The sequence below is a fragment of the Crocuta crocuta genome, unplaced genomic scaffold, assembly GCF_008692635.1.
Source record: "Crocuta crocuta isolate KB4526 unplaced genomic scaffold, BGI_CrCroc_1.0 scaffold72, whole genome shotgun sequence".
Classification (NCBI taxonomy): domain Eukaryota; kingdom Metazoa; phylum Chordata; class Mammalia; order Carnivora; family Hyaenidae; genus Crocuta; species Crocuta crocuta.
This window is the reverse complement of record NW_027529427.1, coordinates 1322864-1347472: the sequence shown is the minus strand read 5'-3', so window position 1 is coordinate 1347472 and position 24609 is coordinate 1322864. Positions and strand designations below refer to the sequence as shown.

Genomic DNA, 24609 nt, shown 5'->3' with positions numbered 1-24609 from the left:
AAAAATAAGCCTTCCCCAATACCTTTATGTTTAGAGCTGGGAATTCATTCACTCATTCATTCATTCAGATATTTATTGACTGTGTCTATATGTACCAGGTACATAAATGAAGAAAGGAAGCTTCTAAAAAGATGGAAATTTCAAGTGTGTATTTGAAAGAGGAATGAATGATAAGTGAATACCCAACTAAGAGTCAAAATAGTTCTATAACTTATCACCTTTATTCCGTGGTAGTAAGTCGCTAAATACTTGTATAGGCTGTCTAGTTGTGGAACTCTTGAGACTGCTGAGTATAAAACAGCTTGGCCTACCTTTCAGAATGACAGGAGGGTGTCCGGGGGCCTCAGTCAGTTGAGCGTCCGACTTCGGCTCAGGTCATGAGCTCGCTGTCCATGGGTTCGAGCCCTGCATCAGGTTCTGTGCTGACAGCTCACAGCCTGGAGCCTGCTTCAGATTCTGTGTCTCCCTCTCTCTCTGCCCCTGCCCTGCTTGCTCTCTGTCTCTGTCTCTTGAAATAAAGACACACACACAAAAGAAATTAGAACGAGCCGCTCAAGACACAGGTTGAATGACTTAACTATGACTAGTTGGTGGGTAGAACCGCAGGTCAGTACCATCGACTGACCTCCTACCTGGATTTTCTAATTTTCAACCTTTGTCTTTGCTCTAAAAATAGAAACTAGAGAAGATTGTTTACAGAAAGTGCTTTCCATCACGCACCAGGTTGGTTTCTCTCCAGAGAGCCTTCTGATTGAAACAATGGACAGGAAAGTGAAATGAAACAGCGGAATTTGGAGTTCAGGGGTGGGGTTGAGAGAAGCAATGGAAAGAGGTGATTAGCAAATGCACAGGACAAGGAGACCATGTTTTAGTTGGGACAAAGCATGAAAGATAAAAGTGACATGTTTGGTATCTCTGGAGTACAGATAGTACTGTAAAAAAAGGGGGGGGGGAATGCAATAAGATTTTACTTCATTCCACACCTAAGGGCTGACAGACAAAATAGCATGTCTGGTATTTAAAGACTCCAGCAGCATAGCCTGAACTTGTTTTTCCAGCATTCTCTCTCTCTCTCTCTCTCTCTCTCTTTCTCTCTCAACTCCTATAGGCATCCTGCTCTTCAGCTAAACTGGTCGAAGCACTATTTCCCAACCTTCCGCACAAACTTCCTACCACCACACCTTTGCCAAGGCCATTCTCTGTTTCTGAGATGCCCTTCTCATCTCTACCTATCTCTTACTCCTCTTTCAAGATCTAGTCCAAATTCTGACTTCATGAAGACTTTCTCGATTCTTCCCACATAAACAGAATCCCTTAATACTTTGGCTTCCTTCAGAACCTTTTCATCTCGTCCCCTCCGTGACCACATGGTAATCAACTTGAGGGCGGGACTTTGAGTCTTCTACATTACTCAGTAGAGTGCTCTGTATTTTGTAGACCCACTCGATACATATTTATGTGCATATCTTAATTTTTCTCAACATCTGCATTTTAAAAACTCATTAAAACTTTTCTGTACTTAGAAAACCATTATTTCTTACTGTTTTTATGAGAGGTTATCGTATCCAAAGATGGGAAGGTCCAAGTAAGAACGCAGCTAATCGCAAAAAAAGGAGAATGAAATTGGAAGAAGCCAAGTTTCTGGCTAGGGTGTGGGAACCAGTCTGACTTCACATGAAGGGAGATACTGGAAAAGAGAGTGGACTAGACAGAAGGAGCATTCAGATGATGGCTTATAACCTGGGAGAAATGGAAAGGAAAGAAAAGAGAGCAAGAAAAAGAAGGAATTGTGGAAATTTGAGACCCAAACATTTTGAGATCTGAATATTGAAGACGGGAGGAGGAATAGTCAGGAGACTAAAAGGGTGATGTCTGAGGGAAAGACCCAGTCTTCGGTTATCTTTGGGAGGTCCCTTCTGTGAGCATCAGAAGACCGCAGACAAGAAAAGGAAGTGAAAAACAACATAGAAGTAAGGGTGTCCTCTTTGTAACCTCCCTCTGGTCCCTTCCTTGGAAATGAGAATGACTCAGAGAGGCATATAAGGATAAATAAACATTTTCTTGGAACTGTTGCTATTCTCGGTTAGGTTCTGAGCGAAGCTGTTTTCACGAGAATCCTGTATGATCTGGTTCAACCCCTGACTGTGTGTCTCCCTTCCTGTGTCTCTACGTATGTTTCAGATCCCTGGGTTTGCTTCTGTCTATCACCTTAAGCCCTCCACTGTGTGCGCCTCTAATGGGCGTGTCTCCACCCATTTCCATCAGTAAGTTGTTTATGGCATCTGATCATATGTGCGGTTCCCCGTTTGATTGTATCAAGCCTCATCTGTGTCTGTGTCTTTTCCTTTTGCCTCAGTCTACTTTTCTCTCCCATTCTGCTTCTGTCACCGCTTTTCTTACCAGCTGGCTCGCGATGGTTTCATCTCCATGGCAACCCCTCCCTGGGGAAGAATGAAGGGAAAGGGAAGGAAGAGAGAGCCCAGAATAGGTGGACAACGAAAAGCTGGGTGGGAGTTGAGGGCGACTTTCTGTCCTGGAACAGAACGGAAACAAACCATGTAGATGGACTGCAGCCAAGTCCCACAGAATCCTACAGGAACACCAGTTGGGGGCCTGAACCCCTGTTTGCGTGCTCAGTCAGCGAATGCCTGTTTATGCCACACCTCATCTGTTTTTCCTCCTCCTGTGATCCAGATTGGCTATTCTTTCTTTCTCTGTTTCTAGGCTTCATAATTCTTTCACAGCTATGGTGTCTGCTGTGTCATACCTTGAAAAGTCATTTCCTTAAAGATTCATGAACATTCACCTTGGAACCACAAGGTTGTCCTTTTGAGGTCCCATAGCTTTTCACAAGGATTTATTCTGGACATTAAGTGATCATTAAGTGATAATGAAGCACACTTGGAATGGCCTTAGAAAAGGGCAGAAAAGCATATTTAATGTTATTGTGCACCCTCGTGTAGGACCACGATGTTGGGTAAGAGATTTATTAAGTAAGAAAGAAGGTTGTACCAATGATGTGATTTGTTTTACACAAGGAAAGTGAGGAAATGGAGTCCTCCTGCCCAGTGATCTTTAAAACCAAGTCATTATCCATGTATCTGTAAAGGAAATTGGCTAGATCCTAGATCCGTGTATCTCAATTTCTAAGCTCCTCTTTCCCACTGCTTCCCTTGGCCTTAACCTGGAGAGCTTGTTAAAAGATACAAGTGACTTGTTTGGTGACAAAGTTTTGAGCCCCACCCTTAGAGATTGGGGTGCTGTCATCCTGAGGCTGGAGGGAGGGTAGTGAAAGGGGTAGGAATTTTGTATTTCTAACACGCTCCCCACAGATGATGGGTAGCACTGGTGTAGACGGTTTCCGAAATCAAAGAATACAGTTGACATACCTAGGACCTTACTGTGTGGATATTGGAGTATTCTTGGATTAAAACTGTTTTTCTTGGGAAATGGAAAAGCACAAATGAGCTAACTCAGTCAGGTTTTGTTTTTTCCTGCCCATGTGCAAGCCCTGATCTCCCTTTGACAACTTTCTTTGTTCTGTAGAGTGACACACCATCCCCGTTTGCCCACGGCCTTTCAGTGCTAAAGCTGAGACAGTCCAGGCCATAGTGGACATTGGGGTGATCTCTCTGTTTACATGAGGCTCGTGAAATAAAAGGAATATAAAAAGAAAAATGAATTTGACTAAGAAAAAGTGGTTTCTAGTCCTAATTCACAATGAATTAATTTTATGACTTTAACTTGGGTATTTAAATGCTCCCTATTTTGGGGCACCTGGGTGGCTCCGACGGTTGAGTGTCCAACTTCGGCTCAGGTCATGATCTCACAGCTCTGGGTTCGAGCTGCGTGTCGGGCTCTGNGAGGCTCGTGAAATAAAAGGAATATAAAAAGAAAAATGAATTTGACTAAGAAAAAGTGGTTTCTAGTCCTAATTCACAATGAATTAATTTTATGACTTTAACTTGGGTATTTAAATGCTCCCTATTTTGGGGCACCTGGGTGGCTCCGACGGTTGAGTGTCCAACTTCGGCTCAGGTCATGATCTCACAGCTTTGGGTTCGAGCTGCGTGTCGGGCTCTATGCTGACAGCCCAGAGGCTGGAACCTGCTTTGGATTCTGAGTCTTCCTCTCTCTCTGCCCCTCCCCTGCTCACATTCTGTCTGTCTCTCAAAATAATAAATAAATATTAAATAAATAAATAAATTTTCCCTATTTCAGTTTTTACACCTGTAAAGTAGACATAGTATTGCCTACTCTACTTCCTTCACAAAAATGTTTTGAAGATCAATTGGGGGGCGCCTGGGTGGCTTAGTCGGTTAAGCGTCCGACTTTCGCTTAGGTCATGATCTCGCGGTTCGTGGGTTCGAGCCCCGCGTCGGGCTCTGTGCTGACTGCCAGCTCAGAGCCTGGAGCCTGTTTCAGTCTGTGACTCCCTCTCTCTCTGACCCTCCCCTGCTCACGCTGTCTCTCTCTCTCTCTCCTAGAAATAAATAAAACATTAAAAAAAAAATGAAGATCAATTGGAACAATGTGTGTAAACAATTTTTATTAAAATACCATACACAGGGGCATCTGGCTGGCCCAGTTGGTGGAGCTTGTGACTCTTGATCTCCAGGTTGTGAGTTTGAGCCCCATCTTGGGTGTAGAGATTGCTTAAAAATAAAATACTTTTTAAAATGCATTTTAAAAAATAAAATAACATACGCATATTCAGACACAGATGTAGCTCACTTGTTTTTATTTAGAGTTGATTACTTATTGACAAAAAGTAGCAACCCAGCAATCCCATTCCTAATTATACAGCTAAGAGAAAAGAATTCATACATATGGCAAGTGCCAAGAATGTTTATAATAGCATAAAACTAGAAACAATAACGCGTTCATCAACGGGAGAATGGATAAATAAATTTTGGCATATTCATAAATGGAGTATTAGTCAGCAATAACAAGGAATGAACTACTGATACACGCTATGTAATATTCATAGACACTATGTTGAGTGGGAAAAAAAAACTCCTAACACGAAAGAATACATAATATATAGCATGATTCATTTATACACAGATTAAGAACAACAAAATTGGAGTGCTTGGGTGGCTCAGTTGATTAAGCTTCTGACTTCATCTCAGGTCACGATCTCACGGTCCCTGGGTTTGAGCCCCGTGTTGGGCTCTGTGCTGACAGCTGGAGCCTGGAGTCTGTTTTACATTCTGTGTCTCCCTCTCTCTCTGCCCCTCCCTCCCTCACTCTGTCTCTTTCTCTCTCAGAAATAAATAAACATTAAAAATGTTTTTTTCATTTATTTCTGAGAGAGAGAGAGAGAGGCAGGGTGAGCAGAGGAGGGGCAGAGAGAGAGGGAGACACAGAATCCAAAGCAGTCTCCAGGCTCCAGCTGTCAGCACAGAGCCCGACGCGGGGCTCGAACCCACAAACCACGACCTGAGCTGAAGTCGGATGCTTAACTGACTGAGCCACCCAGGCGCCCCAATATTAAAATTTTTTTAAGAAATTAAAGAACAACAAAGTGAATTGATGATGATAGATGTAAGTATAGTGGTTACCTCTGGGAAGGGAAGCTATAGACTGGAAGAAAGGCAAGGAAACGTGGGGAGCTAAAAGTGGTCTAGAATTTGATCTTGATCTGGATAGTGGTTATAGAGGTGACTATAGATGTAAATATTCACCCTGCGGTACACTCAACATTAGTGCATTTTTACCTGCTCTATTATATGTAACAAAGAAAACAGGAGGCATAAAGAAAGAACTTCTCCTCAGTTTTGACCCTACTAACAGACACCTTCTTTTCCTTGAAAATTTTCTAACAGCCCAGCACTGTCAAAGAAGCTTGGCTTTATGACTTGAACATCTAATATATGGATCTAGAGGTCATCTCCTTGCTCAGATATCTTGGTTTCTAGACTTGAGTAATCAATGACGGTAAGGGGAAGTGGAAACCCCTTGTCACTTGGCCAGGAAGAGGGCCAGGTTTGCAGCAACATTGCAACAAATCTTTGTTTTTATTGTTCCTTTTCTTATTTCTCATCTCGGTGCCCGTAAGCCTACTTTTATTAGATTGGGCTTTCACCTCACCCCCCTTTACAACACACCCGGCGTGCGTGCTGTGTGTGTGTATGTGTGTGTGTGCGGCAGGGTGGTCTTCACATTTTCCTCACCTCTCATCAGTAGCCTACTTTCGCGTCTCTTCTAATGTGTCTCATTAAACTCAATGGTCCATGCTGACGTTTGCTCTTAGGAGTCTGTTCCCGGGACTCACATCCTGTCCCCCTGCCAAGGAGGCTTCCGGGAGCTTTTGCAGCTTTATTCTCAACTTGACTTGTTTTTGCAACTGTGCGTGTGACGTTCACACTGCTGTTGGGGCAAGCCCCTTCCCAGTCCCCGGGGACGTCTCCCTAGTGGAGTCCATTTGCGTCCTGCTGTCGTCAGCAACGGTTCTGTGCTTCATTCACCTTCAGCCTGGCTTAGGTTAAAAAAAACTTTTTGGGGGGAAAAAGAAATCATTTCTTTTTAATCAGAGGATTAATCAGGTGACCGAGTTGTCTGAAAGTCTAAAAAGGAGAGATATCAGAAATATCTGAGTGGAGGAATAACAGAAAGTGTGAGTTGTATGATATGTCCTTTCTCTCTCTTTTTAGTGTTTATTAAGAGAGAGAGAGACAGAGTATAAGTGGGGAGGGGCAGAGAGAGAGGGAGACAGAATTTGAAGCAGGCTCCTGAGCTGTCAGCACAGAGCGGGATGCAGGACTCGAACCCAGGAGCTGTGAGATCATGACCTGAGTTGAAGTCGGAGGCTCAACCGACTAAGCCACCCAGGTGCCCCTGTCCCTGTCCCTTTTAAGCTGTGTTGCTCTAGTTTCTTATTTTTTTTCTGTAACTTCAGTTTCATAGAAGGTACTTAATACCCATAATGCATGGAAATACAAATAAGGTGCATCTGAAAAATAACAGAGTAACCACAGCAAGAATGAGGATGCTAAGGGAACTTTCTGAGATGCAAATCTACGGGTCAGTGTTTGCATGGGTGTGTATATCTGTCAGAAGTCATGATCTGTGCACCTAACATGTGTGAATTGTATGTATTTTGTACATAAAATTTACTTTCAAAAATAGAATCAAAACGCTGCAGGGGCATCAAGAAAATGTAAAGATCCGAGGTCAGGTGAAGTGTGGAATGTGCAACGCACATGGAGAAGAGAAGACGGTATCAGAGGTGGGAAAACAGGAGAAGAAATGAGAAGAGCAGAGCAGACGTGGGGCGCCACGGAGGGTGGGAGGCTCGCAGACGGGCCGCTGAGTGATGCCAAAAAGCCCGTCTGGGGAGACGCTGTGCAGAGCAGACGCATCTGCCCTGCGGGCAAAAGTCTTGTAGAACCATTCGCATCTCCCTCGAGATGCCTCGGATTCCTGGAAACTGCACTGCGTGCCCCTCTGGGCGTCGTCGCGCAGCTGCGGAGCGGAAGGGCGGCGGCGGGCTCCTCGGGGGCAGCGTCACCTTCCCGTCCCTGCAGGGACGTGCGGGGCGGCGCGCATCCTGTCCCCGCCCGGACCCGGAGCGCGGGTGGGGGGCCGGACCCTGCGGTGCAGCCGTGCACAGGGCTTTCCTGGGGGGCTGCCCCTGGTCCAAGGAGGGATGCAGGAAAAAGAATGGAAGGGGAGGGGACAAGAAGAGCCCAGCAGAACAACCACCATCAAAACCCTGAGCAGGGTGCAGGGCTGGGGCGGGAAGGGACCTGGAGACTGGGCAGCCCAGGGTGCGGGTGCGGGGAGGAGGGGCCTGAGACGCCGCGAGACGAGTTCAGCATCCTGACCCGATCGAGATGCCGAGTCGTGGGGGCGCCTGGGTGGCTCAGCCCCGCTGAAGCGTCTGAGAGGGCGTGGCAGGATTGGGAGTGCAAGAACAGTAAGGATGGAGGCATCGAAGAAGAGAATAAACTTTTATAAGGAAATGGAGGAAAAGCACGTAGCAGGCCTAGAGGCCAAGGGCAGGCTGCCCCCAAATGTGTCACTTTGGTATATTGATTATTTTAAAAGTTACTCAAGGGGGGAAAAAGGTTGCTTAAGAGAACCGATTCAAAAGGCCACTCAGACATTCCTCTGTCCCCCTGAAAGCAGAAAATAAATCTCCCGTGTATGGCAGCCTCTCTGTACCAGGAGGTAAGGAGACATCCTTATCGCCAGAGATAGGAAATTCAGAGCCCAGAGGCTGTATAAACAACCTTTGTTACTTTGTACTAATTTACTACCCCAGCCCCAATTCTGTTTAAAATTCCTTACTAATTGAAGCTCCCAGTTTGTTCTGTCAATTCCTCAGATTTTTTTGTCTCTTTGTCCAAACAGCGTAAAAACTGCCTACCTTGGTCATTGCTTGAGGTCTCACTTTCATTATTGGGCCTCTGTGTGCACCTAATACAACTTTGGGGCTTTTTCCCCCCTCCGGTTAATCTGTTTCATGTAAACTGAATTCTTGGTCCAGCTGGAAGACCTTGAAGGGTAAAGGAAGAATTTCCTTCCCTTCACAGGCAAATGGTTGTTGTTTTGCATGCTGCAAACAGGCAGAACAGGAAAGGGAGAAAAATCTAAATCCAGTACTCCTCTTTTCCTGCCTTATTCTTGAGGTGTATGTTGCTCTCTTTGTGTTGGTGGCTCTTTCCCTTCTTGTACTATGGAGAGAAACAAGCACCACATTTAAAAACGAGGTGATTGGTTCAGTCGGTTAAGTGCCAGATTTTTTTAAATGTTTTTATTTATTTTTGAAAGAGAGACAGTGTGAGCAGGGGAGAGTCAGAGAGAGAGGGAGACACAGAATCCGAAGACAGGCTCCAGACTCTCAGCTGTCAGCACAGAGCCCGACGCGGGGCTCGAACCCACAAACTGTGAGATCATGACCTGAGCCGAAGTGTGACGTCCAACCGACTGGCCACCCAGGCGCCCCAAGTGTCAGACTCTTGATTTCGGCTCAGGTCATGATCTCACGGTCGTGGGACTAAGCCCCATGTTGGGCTCTGAAAAAAATTTTTTTTAAATAATAAAGACAAGGTGATTTATGTATCATGACATTCTATTTGTTGACATACTATATTTTAGTTATGCACTTGGTAGTATCCCTTCCTGCCACCTGATGTAAACTTTTTATGACTTAGGGTAGACACAGACAGCATATATGTGTCTCCACAGCAGTATCTATCGTATTGTAGAAAATCAGTCGCTAGAAAATTCTGGGGGCAACTGGGTGCCTCAGTTGGTTAAGCATCCGACTCTTGATCTTGGCTCAGGTCATGATTCCCAGGTTGTGAGTTCAAGCCCCGCATCAGGCTCTGCGCTGATGGTGCGAAGACTGCTTGGGATTCTGTCTTCTCTTCTTTGCCCCTCACCTGCTTGTGTTCATAAATAAACTTTAAAAAAAGAGAAAATTCAACTCTGTTCTGCCTTAAACACATCGATTGTGCCACTTAGAATCTGAATTCGCAAAGAACTGAATTAGAATAGTCATTTATATTACAGAATTATGCAGGGCTGCAAAAAATTATTAAACTTTTACTTTTTTTATGACACGCTCCCATAGTACATGTAAAAATGTGACTCAGCATCTAGCAGCAATAGAAACCAGTGAGTAAGGATCAACAAATGAATGATCTGTATTTAATAATGTATTCTGCTTACAGTGATTTATTCAGAGACCTAATTCCACGAAGGTCCTTATTCCTCTGCTATTCACGCCCCCTTTCTCACCCATCACTTCATTGGATAAATGGGCAATGGCGCTCCTAACATTTTGGCTCCAGTTTCCATCCCCAACCTTTGCAACTTGTACTTCTCTGGAAAGAGGAATGTTTAGAAGCGGGGGAGCTCTCTGGCCACAGTCTAGCGCTCAGAGCGTCCCTGTTTGCTTCAGCCATGACGCTTCAGCCATGACGCTTTCAGCCATGACGCTTCAGCCAAGCTTCCGGCCTCCTTGCCTGTGCCGTCCTCAGCGGTTGCATATGTAGCAATGTATCTGCTCGCTCTTTGGGTCGCGTGAACTGACCATGCAGCTGAGAATGACAGGGAAACAGGATTTGTAGATTAGCCACCAACCCGTCTTTCATTAGCCACTTTCTCTCCTCTCATCCAGATCTTAGTTTTCCTCTCCCTCATAATTTGGAGGTCGCTATGTTCAAAATAGCCACTAGGGAGTTAGGCGTGATCATATATACTGTGTTTCTAGAGAAATAAAAAGAACCAGGTGAACTTCTTAGCTCCCAGTGAACCTCGGGAACCTGTGTGGGAAGGGACTTTCAACGCTGGGAACGTTCCTCCCATGCCCTGTTACATGGAGTGAGAGAAATGTGGAGGAGCAATTCCTATTTGCTAGTCTCTGCCTTTTGCATCTCCATCTTGGCAGGCCCCTTTTTTTGCATTCCCTAACAAGAAATCCTCTGGGGTGTTTACTACTCAAGATGTCTGTATCCCACCCAGATGTATGTATTCCATTCTCTCCTTACTCTGTAATCCAGCTGCACTGGCTTTGCATTCCTTCCCCGGACCCGGACCTGTATAACCCTGGACTATGGATTCTCATGACTTTATGAACCTTTAAGATTTGCTTCATCCATTGTCTATCTCAGGAATTGGCAACCTTTACTTAAAGGGTCAGATACTAAATGTTTTAGGCTTGCTGGGGCCCCCTAGTCTCTGCCATAACTATTCAACTCTGACACTGTAACGCAAAAGCAGCCATTGACAGTATGTAAATGACTGAGTGTGGCTGTGTGCCAGCAAAATTTTACTTCATGGTCCCTGGAATTTGAATTTCATGTAATTTTTTGAAGTGATTTCTATGGCCAACATGGAGCTCGAACCCACGACCCTGAGATCAAGAGTCGCACGCACGCTCCACCAGCTAAGCCAGCCAGGTGCCCCTGGATTTCATGTGATTTTTACAAGTCACAAAATATTCTTCTTTTTAATTTTTCCAACCATTGAAAAATGAAAAAAACTAGTCTTGTTTTATAACTGCTACAACGACAGGCTCTCCAAATCCATTAGTTCTGAAGGAGATGCCACCTTTTTGCCCGCTGGTATTTTTTTGTTTGCAGAGACAATGCTGATGAGGAACAGGAACTTTCCTCTTGCCATCACGCAGCCTCCGTTCCTGCTCCCCTCCCCCGCTCTCCCCATCTCCTCTCCACCTAGGAGGATCTTCTTGCTATAGCCTGAGACTAAGGACCATTACTGCACCTGTAAGGGGCCATGGCTCCCTTTTCCCACAACTCTTGAATAACCACCTATCGTCAGCCTCCAGATTTATTGCACCCCGGTCATGCTTCCTGTTTATGACCAGCGGCTTAAGAAGGGATCAAGAACAGGCTCTGTTTCTAGGAGGAGAGAAATGGGGGTGGGGGGATGGGAGGATAGCCAGAAACACTGGCTATACCAGGCACTTTTTGCTAAACCTCCATTGACTATACCTTTCTTGTAATATACAGCGATATAGTATAGAAGTACAGTCAGACAACAAGCTTTGCCCCAAACTGTGGTCCTTAAGCCAATTACGTCTAAATTTCTCTTGGAAATCAGGATGATAATACTACTGTTGTGAATTGTAAGCGGGGTAACATGATAAGAACCTGGCACTTAAAAAATACAGCTTCAATTACTACAGAGAAGAATATTTGTGTGACCTTCTCACATGTAATTAATCTTCGGAAGGTGTTCAGGTTCACTCTCTTTTTTTAAATCTGCATACCTGTATTTTTTTTACCTGTATTTTTTTTTAATGTTTATTTATTCTTGAGAGAGAGAGAGTAGAGGAGGAGCAGAAAGAGGGGGAGACACAGAATCTGAAACAAGCTCCAGGCTCCAAGCTGTCAGCACAGAGCCCCATGTGGGGCTCCAGCTCACAAACTGCTAGATCATGACCTGAGCTGAAGTCGGGTGCTTAACCAAATGAGCCACCCAAGGTGCCCCAAAAGTGTTTAGGTTCTTAAAAGGAATGAGGATCTAGACTTTCATGTATGACTTGCAATAATTTCTTTATCTCTGAGCATATATATACTCAACTATTAAGTAGATACGTCTGTTTCATTTTTCTTTTGTTTTTGGACACTTATATGACAATATATACTGGCCACTGTGTGTTTTTTATACATTTTAACTGATTTAATCTAACCCTCATAACCGATCTTAAGAAGTAGGTTATTCCTGCCTTCGTTTTACATATGAGGAAATAGAAGCACAGTGAAGCTAACCGACTTTCCCAAGATTACAGAATGTAAGTAACAGAACGAGGATTCAAATCCAAGAGGTCTGGCCCCAGAATCCACAGTCTTAGTGACCATTGTTTTAAAATAAGTTTTTAGGGGCATCTGGCTGGCTCAGTCCGTTGAGTGTCCCAACTTTGGCTCAGGTCATGATCTCATGGTTCATGGGTTCCAGCCCCACATAGGACTTTGTGCTGACTGTGCAGAGCCCGCTTGGGATTCTCTCTCTCCCTCTCTCTCTGGTCCTCCCCACCCACGCTCTCTCTGTCTTTCAAAAACTAAACATCAAAAGCCTAAAGAAAGAAAAGAAGTAACATAATTTTTTAAAACAGAAAGTAAAAATGTGTGCATAGCCCCGATACACTTGACTTTAAGCTCCATTCAAGCAGAGAGCAGAGTTTTCCTATCACCTTGACCACAATATCCTTAGTATCCTTAGTATCTTTAGATATCTAGTATCTAAATATTTTAGTATCTAAAATATCCTTAGTATCTAAAACACAATGGGCCTGGCAACGTGTAGATCCTGTGAATGAACAGATGAATTAACCCTGACCTATATCTCATCATGGATTTTCCAGGCCATTTGTCTTTCTCCTTCACTCTTAGTATAGTATTAATTACTTAACTAATTAATACTTCTTCCCTCTAATAGTATTAAGAGGGAGAAAGCCAAAGAATATCAATAGAAGGCTCCAAACCCTTGAAGGGTCAGTAGACAAGGGCATGAGATTTAATGGGCTACCTTTTTCCTTGAACTTGGTAAAAACGTGTGTAAACTTGTTTATTTCCAGTTGTCTTAAAACAGCCATTTACATGTAACTGGAATTAAACTGGACTTCAGAAGTCTACCTGCGACCTAATGTTTAAAGAATTCAGATTGTGATTTTCATCAGAGTAATCCTCCCACATTTGAACATTCATAGTTACAGGATTGTAGGGACAGGCTATCAAAGTCAGGGTTTGTTCCACGCATTTTTTTAAATAGGTACATATTCAGTAGATTCGCATCTGACCATTCAGGAAGGACTTGGGGTTTTACACATCCATGATATTGTACAGATTCTTGTCAAATAGGGCAGCACCAGAAAGGATGAAAAACAGCACAGTAAGGGAGATCGAGATATTGCCAGCATCCCTGGTAGCATCATCACAAAAATTAATTCCGTGGGAGGAGGGGAGAAGCAGAAGAATTAAAAAAAAAAAAAAAAAAGGACAGGAACCTTTGGTCAGCCTTGAGTGATGGAACTAGTCGCTTAGGAGATTTGGCAGACGCTCTACAAAGCACGTCTGCACCAGCTTACGTAGCCTTCTCAAACGCAAGCAGGCGGGGCTAACCCACAGGGTAGCACAGCCGAGAAGAGATTCTTGGGTTTCTGGGCCCGCCTCATTCAAATATTCCAGTGACTTCTGATTCAATTCGATGTGGAAAACTAGAAGGCCAGTGGCCTTGGCTATTTGGAAAAAAAAAAAAAAAAGACATGTAAATTAGGGAAGCTGATTTTTCACTGCATAGAAAGATTGTGTGGCACTTGTAAATGAGGCGTGTATAGGAGACATAAAATTATTGTAAGAACAGTGGCTACAACACTGGCTGGCACATCACAAACACTGGATAAAATTTGTCAAGTGCATGGAGTATGGACAGTTTTGATAAGGAGAACACACAGTTCTCAGTTTAGCTCAAGAGAGCTTTGCCATCCACTGCTCCACATCTCTTCCATGTTGAGTTGCTAAAGGCAAAAACTACAATATGTGGCTGTTAGTGAAAGTGAAGATTTTTAGTCTCTTCCCACTATGTCCTGTTAGAAGGCCTGGTGGTACTTCTCGCTAAAGTACCCTAATAATAAATGGCACTATGGCTGCTTTCTCTTAACCTCCCCCCTGCTAGGAGGGGAATTAGAGCCTCTGGCTTGAAAAGGGCTTGTTCTTTGTGATTCCACCTGGAGCTCAGCCCATCTCTAAGAGTGGGAGGGGAACCAACTTGAAAGCAGACAATGCCTACAGTTTCCACACTGTAATTCCGGGGATGACCCAGGAACCATCAAGATTCCTCCCCTCCCCCTTCGGACCATAACCAACACTTGGCTGTTTTCTGGGTCTTGTGCTCCCTTTTTGAGACCATGGTAAGAGCTTATGGTCCCCCTCCCCCCTCCAAAAAGCACACTGAAATACAACTTTTGCATTGACTTTTGGGGGAGGGGGTTGAGTCTATCTCAGAGCCCCATATTAATAAACGCCACCCCAGAGCTTCAAACAGCCTTTTTCTTCCTAGAGAACTTGATGGATTTTTGTTTGTTTGTTTCTGAGGACTTGGCCTGTGCTGGGCAGGAGGGTCACCAAAGTTGGGGAAGTAAGTGTCCTGCTGAAAGAACGCAAACCTTTCATTATGAAACATCGTATTGAACTGTAGTGGCATTGCTCCTTCCTCCGCCTTCCACAGACTGGCACTTGCCTATGGTTTTTTGAAAGGGTGGATATGAGTCAGTGTGAACAACACTTCACTTATCACTGTTCAGTAGCCGTCTTCCGGTAAATGAGCCAGGCAGGGGCATCCTGGCGATAGTGTCAGACTAACAGCCACAAAGAGAGCAAAAAACATTTATGGTTGTAGAGCATTGTCAGAGCAAATGTAAAGAACTTAAGAAAGCTCTTTGCTTCTTGCAAGCAGAAATCTATGTTCTCTATTAGCCGTCGTATAGAAGCTGACATTTAAAATACTTGCTTATGATCCAGCAATCACACACTCCTTGGTATTTACCCAAATGAATTGAAAATCTACATCCGCTTAATGATAGTGAACACATTGAGGGTTGTTGGAGGGGAGGTAGGTGGGGGATGAGCTAAATGGTGTTGGGCATTACGGAGGGCCCTTGTTGGGATGAGCACTGGGTGTTGTAGGTGATGAATGACTGAACTCTACTCCTGAAACCCATATTATCCTATATGTTAACTACCTAGAATTTAAATCAAAATTTGGAAATAAAATCTACATCTACACACAAACCTGTGTGTGAATTTTTGTAGCAGCTTTATTTATAATTGACAAAACTTGGAAGCAACCAAGATGTCCTTCAGTAGATAAACAGGTAATGAGCTGGGGTACAGCCAGTGGAGTATGATACAGGGCTACAAAGAAATGACCTATAAAAGGAAAGAAAAAGAAATGAGCTATCATGGGGTGACTGGGTGGCTCAGTCAGTTGAGCATCTAACTTGGTTTCCAGTCAGGTCATGATCCCAGGGTTGTGGGATCAAACCGCACATGGGGACATGGGGCTCCACACTGAGCATGGAGCCTGCTTAAGATTCTCTCTCTCTCTCTCTCTCTCTCTCTTTCTCCCTCCCTCCCTCAAATAAATACAATGAAAACCATTAAAAAAGAAGAGGGTTCCTGGGTGGCTCAGTTGGTTAAGCATCTGCCTTCAGCTCAAGTTGTGATCTCGTGGTTCATGGGTTGGAGTCCTGCATCAGGCTCTGTGCTGACAGCTTGGAGCCTGGAGCCTGCTTCAGATTCTGTATCTCCCTCTCTCTCTCCCTCTCTCTGCCTCTCCCCTGCTTGCAGTCTGTCTTTCTCTCTGAAAAATAAACAGACATTTAGGATGCCTGGGTGGCTCAGTCAGTTAAGCATCTGACTTTGGCTCAGGTCATGATCTCACAGTTCATGAGTTCAAGTCCACGTTGGGCTCTGGTGCTGATGGCTCAGAGCCTGGAGCCTGCTTCAGATTCCGTGTCTCCCTCTCTCTCTATTTCTCCCCAACTCATGCACTGTCTGTCTGTCTCTTTCAAAAATAAAGATTTTTAAAAATTTTAATAAACATTTAAAAAAAATTTTAAAGAAATGAGCTATCAAGCCACAAGAAGACGTGGAGGAATTTTAAATGCATATAACTAAGCAAAAGAAGCCAATCTGAAGAGGCCACACAGTGTAGGTTTCCACCTGCAGACATACTTCATTTTATTGAGCTTCACTTCATTGCTCTCACAGATACTGCATTTTCTACAAATTGTAGCAATCCTGGGTTGGTCACGTCTGTCAGCACCTGTTTTCCAACAGCACTCTGTTCACTTGGTGTCTCTGTGTCACGTTTTGCTAATTTTCACCACAGTTCAAACTTATTCATTGGTGGTATATTTGTTATGGTGACCTGTGATCAGTGATCTTTGATGATATGATCGTAATTGTCTTCGGGTGCCACAAACCACGTTTCTACAAGCCAGCAAACTTGATAAACGTTGTATCTGTTCTGACCGCTCGACTAGCTGGCCACTCCCCTTGTCCTCTCCTCAGACCTCCCTTCTCCAGGAGACACAGCAATATTGACATTAGGCCACTTAACAACCCTCCAGTGGCCTCTCAGTGCTCAAGTGGAAGGAAGAGTCCTATGTCCCTCACGTTACATCAAAAGCTAGAAACGATTACGGTTAGTGAGGAAGACATGTCAAAAACCAAACGAGTCTGAAAGCCGGGTCTCTTGCACTTGGCTGACGGTTGTTAGCAAGTTATGAGTGCAAAGGAAAAGTTCTTGGAGGAAATGAAAGTGCTACACTGATGAGCACAGAAATGATAAGAAAGTGGAACAGACTAATTACTTATATGGAAAACGTTTGCGTGGTCTGGATAGAGAATCAAACCAGCTACAACATTCCTTGAACCAATGTCTAATCCAGAGCAAGGCCCTAAGTCTCTTCAATTCTGTGAAGCTGAGGGGCGCCTGGGGGGCTCCATTGGTTAAGCCTTGGACTCTTGGTTTTGCCTCAGGTCTTGATCTCACGGTTCGTGGGTTTGAGTCCCGCTTCAGGCTGTGCCAGCCTGCTTGGGATTCCCTCTCTCCCTCTCTCTGCCCCCTCCCACTCTCTCTTCCCCTTTCCCTCAAAATAAATAAATAAACTTTATTTAAAAAATAGAATAACAATCCTGNGGAACCTGGGACAGGTGAGGGTCGCCTTTCACGGATGAGCAAGGAAAGTGCTTTCTGGAGATGGAAGCTGCTGCTGGTGGAGACGCCGTGGAGGTCGTTGAAACGACCACAACCGACTTCGAATTTTCCGTGTATCTGAGCTGCTAGAGCAGCACAGGGTGTGAGAGGACAGGCTCCAATGTTGAAAGAAGTTGTCCTGTGGGTGAAGTGTGACCGCACAGCGTCACACACTCCCGAGAAGTCACTTGTGAACGGAGGCGTCGATCAGTGGGCAAACCTCACTGCTTTGTTTGCAGAAACTGCCGCGGGGTGCCTGGCTGGCGCATGGTAGAGTATGCAACTCTTGACTCGGGGGTCTTAAGTTCAAGCCCCACATTGGGCCTACCACTTCCTTAAGAAAAAAAAGAAGAAATTGCCACAACCACTCCATTCCTTAGCCGCCACCGCCCTGATCAGTCATCAGTCATCAGCATCAAGGCAACACCCTCCATCAACAAAAAGATTACCACTCGCTGAGAGCTCAGATGAGGGTCAGCATTTTTAATGCTTTTATTATGTGCTCTGTCAGCACAGAGCCCGACACGGCTCCCGAACACATGAACCGTGAGATCATGACCTGAGCCAAAGTCGGATGCTCAACTGACTGAGCCTCCCAGGTGCCCCAAGCAATAAAATATTTTAAATTAATGTATGTACATTGGTTTTTTTTTAAGACACAGTGTCATTGCACATTTAATAGACTGTAGTATAGTGCACATATACCTTTTTGTGCATTGGGAAACCAAAAAAAATCATTTGACTTGATTTATTATGATATTTGCTTTATAGCAGTGTGATGGAACAGAACTACAATATCACCAAGAACTGCCTATCTGTGACATTCTGCAAAAGGCACTACTATGCAAACAGTTAAAACATTGGTTTCCAAGGGATGGGGTGTTGAGGGGAGGAGGGATAAATAGACAAAACACATGTTTTTTAGGGCAGTGAAACTATTCAGTGATACTGTAATGATGGATACATGTCATTATACATTTGTCCAAGCCCAGAAAATGCACAAGAGCAAGAGTGAACTCCAGAGTGAAGTGTGCACTTTGGGTGACGCTGATGTGTAGGTTCACTGGCTGTACAGATACACTACACTAATGCACTATGTTCAGAATAGGAACATTTAGGTGGTGTATGGGAACTCTGTGTACCTTCTGCTCAGTTTATCTGTAAATTAAAAATTGCTCTCCCAAGGCGCCTGGGTGGCTCAGTCGGTTAAGCGTCCGACTTCATCTCAGGTCATGATCTGACGGTTCATGAGTTCAAGCCCCGCGTTAGTCTCTGTGCTGACAGCTCAGAGCCTGTGGCCTTCTTCGTGTTCTGTGTCTCCCTCTCTCTCTGACCTTCCCCTGATCATGTGCTCACTCTCTCTCTCTCAAAAATAAATAAACATTAAAAAAAACCTTTTAATTACTCTCCCAAAAATAAAGTCTATTAATAATAAGAATAATAAAAACCCAAAACACTGGTTTATATGTTTCTCTCCATCCCCTTCCATGAGACCTTAAAGACAGAAACATATCCTTTGCATCTGTAAAATCACAGAATCTAAGGATGAAAGAGGGGGAAAGTGTCCTATTGTTAGCGCATATCTTAAAATAGTCACATGTCTAAAACAAAACTCTTTTTTTGGGGCGCCTGGGTGCCTCAGTTGGTCCGACTTCAGCTCAGGTCTTGATCTCACAGTTCGTGGGTTCAAGCCCCGCATCGGGCTCTGTGCTGACAGCTCAGAACCTGGAGCCTGTTTCAGATTCTGTGTCTCTGTCTCTCTCTGCCCTTCCATGCTCACGCTGTCTCTCTCTCAGAAATAAATTTAAAAAATTTTTTTTAACTTTTTATTTTTTTAAGTTTATTTATTTTGAGAGAGACAGAGACAGCTTTAGTGGGGGAGGGGCAGAGAGCGAGAATCCCAAGCAGGCTCTGCACTGTCACCACAGAGCCCCACGCAGGGCTCGAATGCAAGAAACCATGAGATCATGACCAGAGCCCAAACTGAAAGTCAAACGTGTAACCGACTGAGTCACCCGGGTGCCCCTACAACAAACTCTTGATTTGACCCCTGAAACCCGCTCTTCTCTCTGCTTTCCTGATTGACGTAAATGGCAACCCAGTCCTGCAGATGCTCAGACCAAAACCCCCAGGATCCTTTTTGACTCCTTTTCTTCTCTCACACATACCATCTAGGCTCTCATTGGCTCCATATTGAAAATATCTTTCAAATCCAACCACTTACTGCTTCCACTACTACTGCTCTCATTCAGGCCCTACCAAGTTCAAGTCCTCATCCTTTCTTACCTGGACCAGCAGCTTCCTCATTGGTCTCTGTGTTTCCACTCTTGTTCTCCTCCAGCATCCTCTCCACTCACAGCAAAGATCTTTTTGAAAACATAAATCAACTAATGTCACTTCTTTGCCTTAAAACCTGAAATGGCCCTTTAGCTTCCTGGCTTTCTGTCACCTCTAAAACATAATCCAGGGGCACCTGGGTGGCTCAGTCAGTTAAGCATCCAACTTCAGCTCAGGTCATAATCTCACGGCCCGTAGGTTCAAGCCCTGCATCAGGTTCTGTGCTGACAGCNTCACGCTGTCTCTCTCTCTCTCTTAGAAATAAATAAAAAACATTAATAAATAAATAAATAAAACGTTAAAAACATTTTTTAATAAATTAAATAAAATAAAAATAAAATAAAAATTTTAAGAGAATTCAGAATCCTTGCCGTGGCTTACAGTGGCCTATATGATCGGAATCCTCCAGCGCCATTTCTCCTACCTCTTTCCTCCCAAGCCAACCTGCTTCCTCTCCTCTCTGCGTCTTTGTGTATGAATCGCCTTCTGCTGGAAATGCTGTTCTCAAACACACTCCCTAGACTTACTCCCTCGCGTCGTTCACATTTCTGTCCAGATGTCACCTCTGCTACAATCAGTCTTAACCCCCTTATTTATGTGCCCCCCCATTCTTTATTACCTTACCTTGTGACATAATTCTTCAAGGTGCTCCCTTATTTTTACTTGACATTATATATTTACTTGTTTGCTTATCATCCGCCGCATTAGATGGCTAGGGCTTCCATAACAAAATACCACAGACTGGATGGTATTAAATAACTGAAATTTACTTTCTCACTGTTCTGGGAGCTGCAAGTCCAAGGGCAGGTGCCACAGGGTAGACCTCTCCTGAGATCTCTTTCCTGACAGTAAACTACCTCCTAGCGGCACCCTCACGTGACCTTTCCTCTACGCACCTACGTCCCTGGTATCCCTTTCGCTTTCTATAAGGACACCAGTCATTTGGGATTAATGCTGCATTCTTATGACCTCATTTAAACTTTATGACTTCGTTTAAACTTAATAACCACAGGGCACCTGCATGGCTCAGCTGGTTAAGCATCTGACTCCATCTCCACTCAGGTCATGATCTCACAGTTTTTGAGACCGAGCCTCGCATCAGCCTCTGTGCTCCTCTCTCTCCCTTTCTGCCCCTTCCCTACTCTCTCTCTCAAAATGAAAAAACACTAAAAAAAAAAAAAACCTTAATAACATCTTTAAAGGCCCTGTCTCCAACTATAGTTATACTCCAAGGTACTAGAGGTTAGGGCTTCAACATACAAATTTTAGGAAGGTACAATTCAATCCATAGCACCCACCCTCTGCCCCTCCCCTCAATTTATGTCCTTCTCACATGCAAAATACATTCAGCTTCATCCCAAAAGCCTCAAAAGTCTTTCTTATCCCTTTCTAGCATCTGGTCTACATCCAGAGTCTCATCTTGAGTATCATCTAGATCAGATATGGGTGAGACTGGAGGTATGATTCATCCCAAGGGAACATTTCTCTCCAGCTGTGAACCTGTGAAAGCAAACAAGTTATGTGCTTCCAAAATACAGTAGTGGGACAGGCATATGACAGATATTCTCTTTCCAGAAGGGAGAAACTGGAAACAAAAAAGGGCTGATGAGTAGCAAACAAATCTAAAACCTAGTAAGGTAAATTCTGTTCTTTCTCTCTTCCTTTCTTCCTTCCTTCCTTTCTTTCTTCCTTCCTTCCTTCATTCCTTCCTTCCTTCCTTCCTTCTTTCCTTCCTTTGTGGTTAAAAGCACATTACATAAAATTTACCATCTTAGGGCACCTGGGTGACTCAGTTGGGTAAGTGTCTGACTTCAGCTCACAGTTCACAGTCTGTGAGTTCAAGGCCACATATGGCTCTCTGATGTCAGCACAGATACTGCTTCAGATTCCTCTTTCCCCCTCTCTCTGTCCCTCTCCTGCTCATGCACACCCATGCACGTGTGCTCTCTCTCTCAAAAATAAATATTAAAAATTTTTTTAACTAAAATTTACCATCTTAACCATTTGTAAGTGTACAATGCAGTAGTGTTAAGTTCGTTGTTATGAAACAGATATCCAGAACTTTTCATCTTGCAAAACTGAAACTTTAGGCTCATTAAAGAACTCCCCTTTTCTCCTTACCTCCACCTCCAGGTAACCATTCTACTGTCTGTTTCCATGAGTGTGACAACTTTATCGTTTATTATTTTAGATAAAGAACGCAATTGGAGGAGAGGGGCAGAGACAGAGAGAGAGGGAATCTCAATCGGGCTCCATGCTCAGCCTCTAGTACCTTAGAATGTAACTGTAGTTGGAGACAGGGCCTTTAAAGAGGTTATTAAGGTTTTTATTTTTTTTTAATGTTTATTTATTTTGAGAGAGAGAGTTGGGGAGAGAGGCAGAGAGAGAGGGAGAGAGGATCCCAAGCAGGCTCAGCACTGTCAGCACAGAGCCCAACACGGGACTCCATCCCACAACCTTGGGATCATGACCTAAGCCGAAATCAAGATCGGACAGACACTCAACCAATTGAGGCACCCAGGTGCACCTGAGTGTGATTCCTTTAGATGCCTTTTATAAGTCTTTATTTTTTATGACTGACTTATTTCACTTAGCATTATGGCCTCAACGTCAATTCATGCCGTAAGATGTGACAGCATTTCCTTCCTTTTTAAGGCTGAATAATATTCCCTTGGATATATATATCCCTTGGATATTTATCTATTCATCTCTTGGTAGACACTTGAATTACTTCCACCTTTTGCTATAGTGAATGGTACTGGGTGTGCTACATGAATGTGCAAAGTTTAAGACTTTGCTTTCAGTTCTTTTGGATATATACCCAGAAGGGAGATTGCTGGATCATAGGGTAGTTCTATTTTTAATTTTTTGAGGAACTACCATGCTGTTCTCCCTGACAGTTACACTACTTTACAATTCTACCAGCAGTGCACAAGAGTATCAATGTTTTCACACTCTTGCCAGCACCTGTTATTTTCTGTTGTTGGTGTTTTGGAAAACAGCCATTGTCAGGGGCATGAAGAGATTTCTCACTGCTGTCTTGGTTTGCATTTCTCTGACGATTGTTGATGTTGAGCGTCTTTTCATGTGCCTGTTGGTCATTCGTATATCATGTTTGGGAAAATGTCTGTTCAAATCCTTTGCCCATTTTTCATCAAGTTATTTGATTTATTTCATTGTTAAGCCCTTTATATATTCTGGATATTAACCCCCTATTGGATATATGATTTGCAAAGTTTTCTCCCATTTCGTAGGTTGCCTTTTCACCTTGTTCATTGTATCCTTTGATGAGCAAAGGTTTTTAAGGTTGATAGAGACACAGTTGTCTTTGTTTTTTTTTTTTTTTTGCTTTTGTTGCCTGTGCTTTTGGTGTCCTACCCAAGAAATCTATGTTTCATTAGAGTTAAATCTCAAGATAACCCTTCTTGGCTCAGTGCTCTGCCCTCGAGGCCCCCTGAGTTGACAGCCTTGCCTTGAGCACCCCTGTGCTCTGGCCTCTGGTAGGCTTGGCAACCCTGCTGACCTCTGAATCAACTTTAGTATCATTCTTACCTTTTATTGGAAGATGGCCCATGATGACAGTTCTATTGTTCCGTCTGGTAGAATCCTAACAGGCTTCATCTTCCTTCATTTTGTCTTCTCTCTGTGCCCTGAGTCCCAGCCGGCGGTGTGTCTGCTGACATAACACCATCTCTATTCCTAGATTCTGCCAAAATGGCTGACTAAAACCATGGGTTGTGCTCATGACCTCTTTATCAAGTGATTTTTCAGCCATACCCTTGGTGTCCTCTCCAGAGCAAGCATTCTTGTTTTGTAACAGACAGGCTAAGAATTTTCCAAATCTTCACCTTCTGGTTCCTTTTTGCTGGACAGTTCCCCTTTCAATTCATCTCTCTATTGGCAGCAACGAGAAGCCAAGTCATACGTTTTACCCTGTACTTAGAAATCCCCCCAACTAAATGTCCTATTTCATTACAAACAAGTTCTTCTTTCCACAAAAACACCGGAACACAATTCCTCCAGGTTCTTTACCGCTTTATAACACGGACCAGCTTTCTTCCAGTTTCCAATAACCTGTTCCTCATTTCCATCTGAGACCCCACCAGAATCCCCTTTTCCATCCGTGTTCCTAACAACAATATCTTCAAGGCAATCTAGGCTTTTTCTGGCATGTACCTCCAGATTCTTCCAGCCTCTCCCCATTCCTCAGTTCCAAACTTACTGCCACATTTTTAGGTATCGGTTACAGCAGCTACCAGCTTCTTGGTACCAACGTTTGTCAGGGTTCTCCAGGGAAACAGAACCAACCGGATGCATATATATAGAAAAAGGCTCTTGTATGAAGGAATTTACATATGGAGGCTGGCAAGTCCAAGCAGGGTGGGCCGGCAAGCTGGATACCCTCTGCCATCTCCTGCAGAATATTCTTTCTTGCTTGGAGGTGGGGCAGAGGATGTTAGTCTTTGTTCTCTTCAAGCCTTCACCTGATTGCATGAGGTCCACCAGCATTATGGAAGGCAATCTGCTTCATTCAAAGCCCCCCAATTTAAATCTCACTTGAAAATTCCCCCAGAGAAACATCTAGAATAATATTTGACCAAATTTCTAGGCACTGTTGCCCAGCCAAGTTGACATATAAATTTCACCATCACAGGGGTACCTGGGTGGCTCAGTCAATCAATAGGGCATGCAACTCTTTTTTTTTTTTAAAGTTTATTTATTTTGAGAGAGAGAGAGCACTTGCAGAAAGGGCAGAGAGAGAGGAAATAGAGGGAGAGAGAGAGTCTGAAGTGCTGATAGTGTAGAGCCCCACATGGGCTTGAACTCATGAACTGTGAGATCATGAACTGAGCCAAGACCAACAATTAGATGCTTAACCAACTGAGCCACCCAAGCACCTCAAGCATGCAACTCTTGATCTCAGGGTTGTAAGTTCCAGCCCCATGTTGGGTGTAGAGATTAGTTAAAATAAAATCTTAAAGGGGTGCACCATCAGTGTGGAGCCTGCTTGGGATTCTCTTACCCCCTCTCTTC

General features: G+C 43.9%; 1 protein-coding gene and 1 long non-coding RNA gene across 2 annotated transcripts in view; one reads left to right on the top strand and one right to left on the bottom strand.

Moving 5' to 3' along the window:
• The window catches only part of FOXJ2 (forkhead box J2), a 69685-nt gene extending 67791 nt beyond the window's left edge, over positions 1-1894 (bottom strand). Inside the window, exons 1-2 of the mRNA XM_077759056.1 lie at positions 1542-1894; positions 312-508 (exon numbers count right to left, since the gene is read on the bottom strand). The gene's annotated coding sequence lies outside the window, so the exon portion shown is untranslated. The remainder of the gene's footprint in view (positions 1-311; positions 509-1541) is intronic.
• LOC144227451 (uncharacterized) overlaps positions 1-24609 on the top strand; it is a 69320-nt gene that overhangs the window by 34116 nt on the left and 10595 nt on the right. The window lies entirely within an intron of this gene.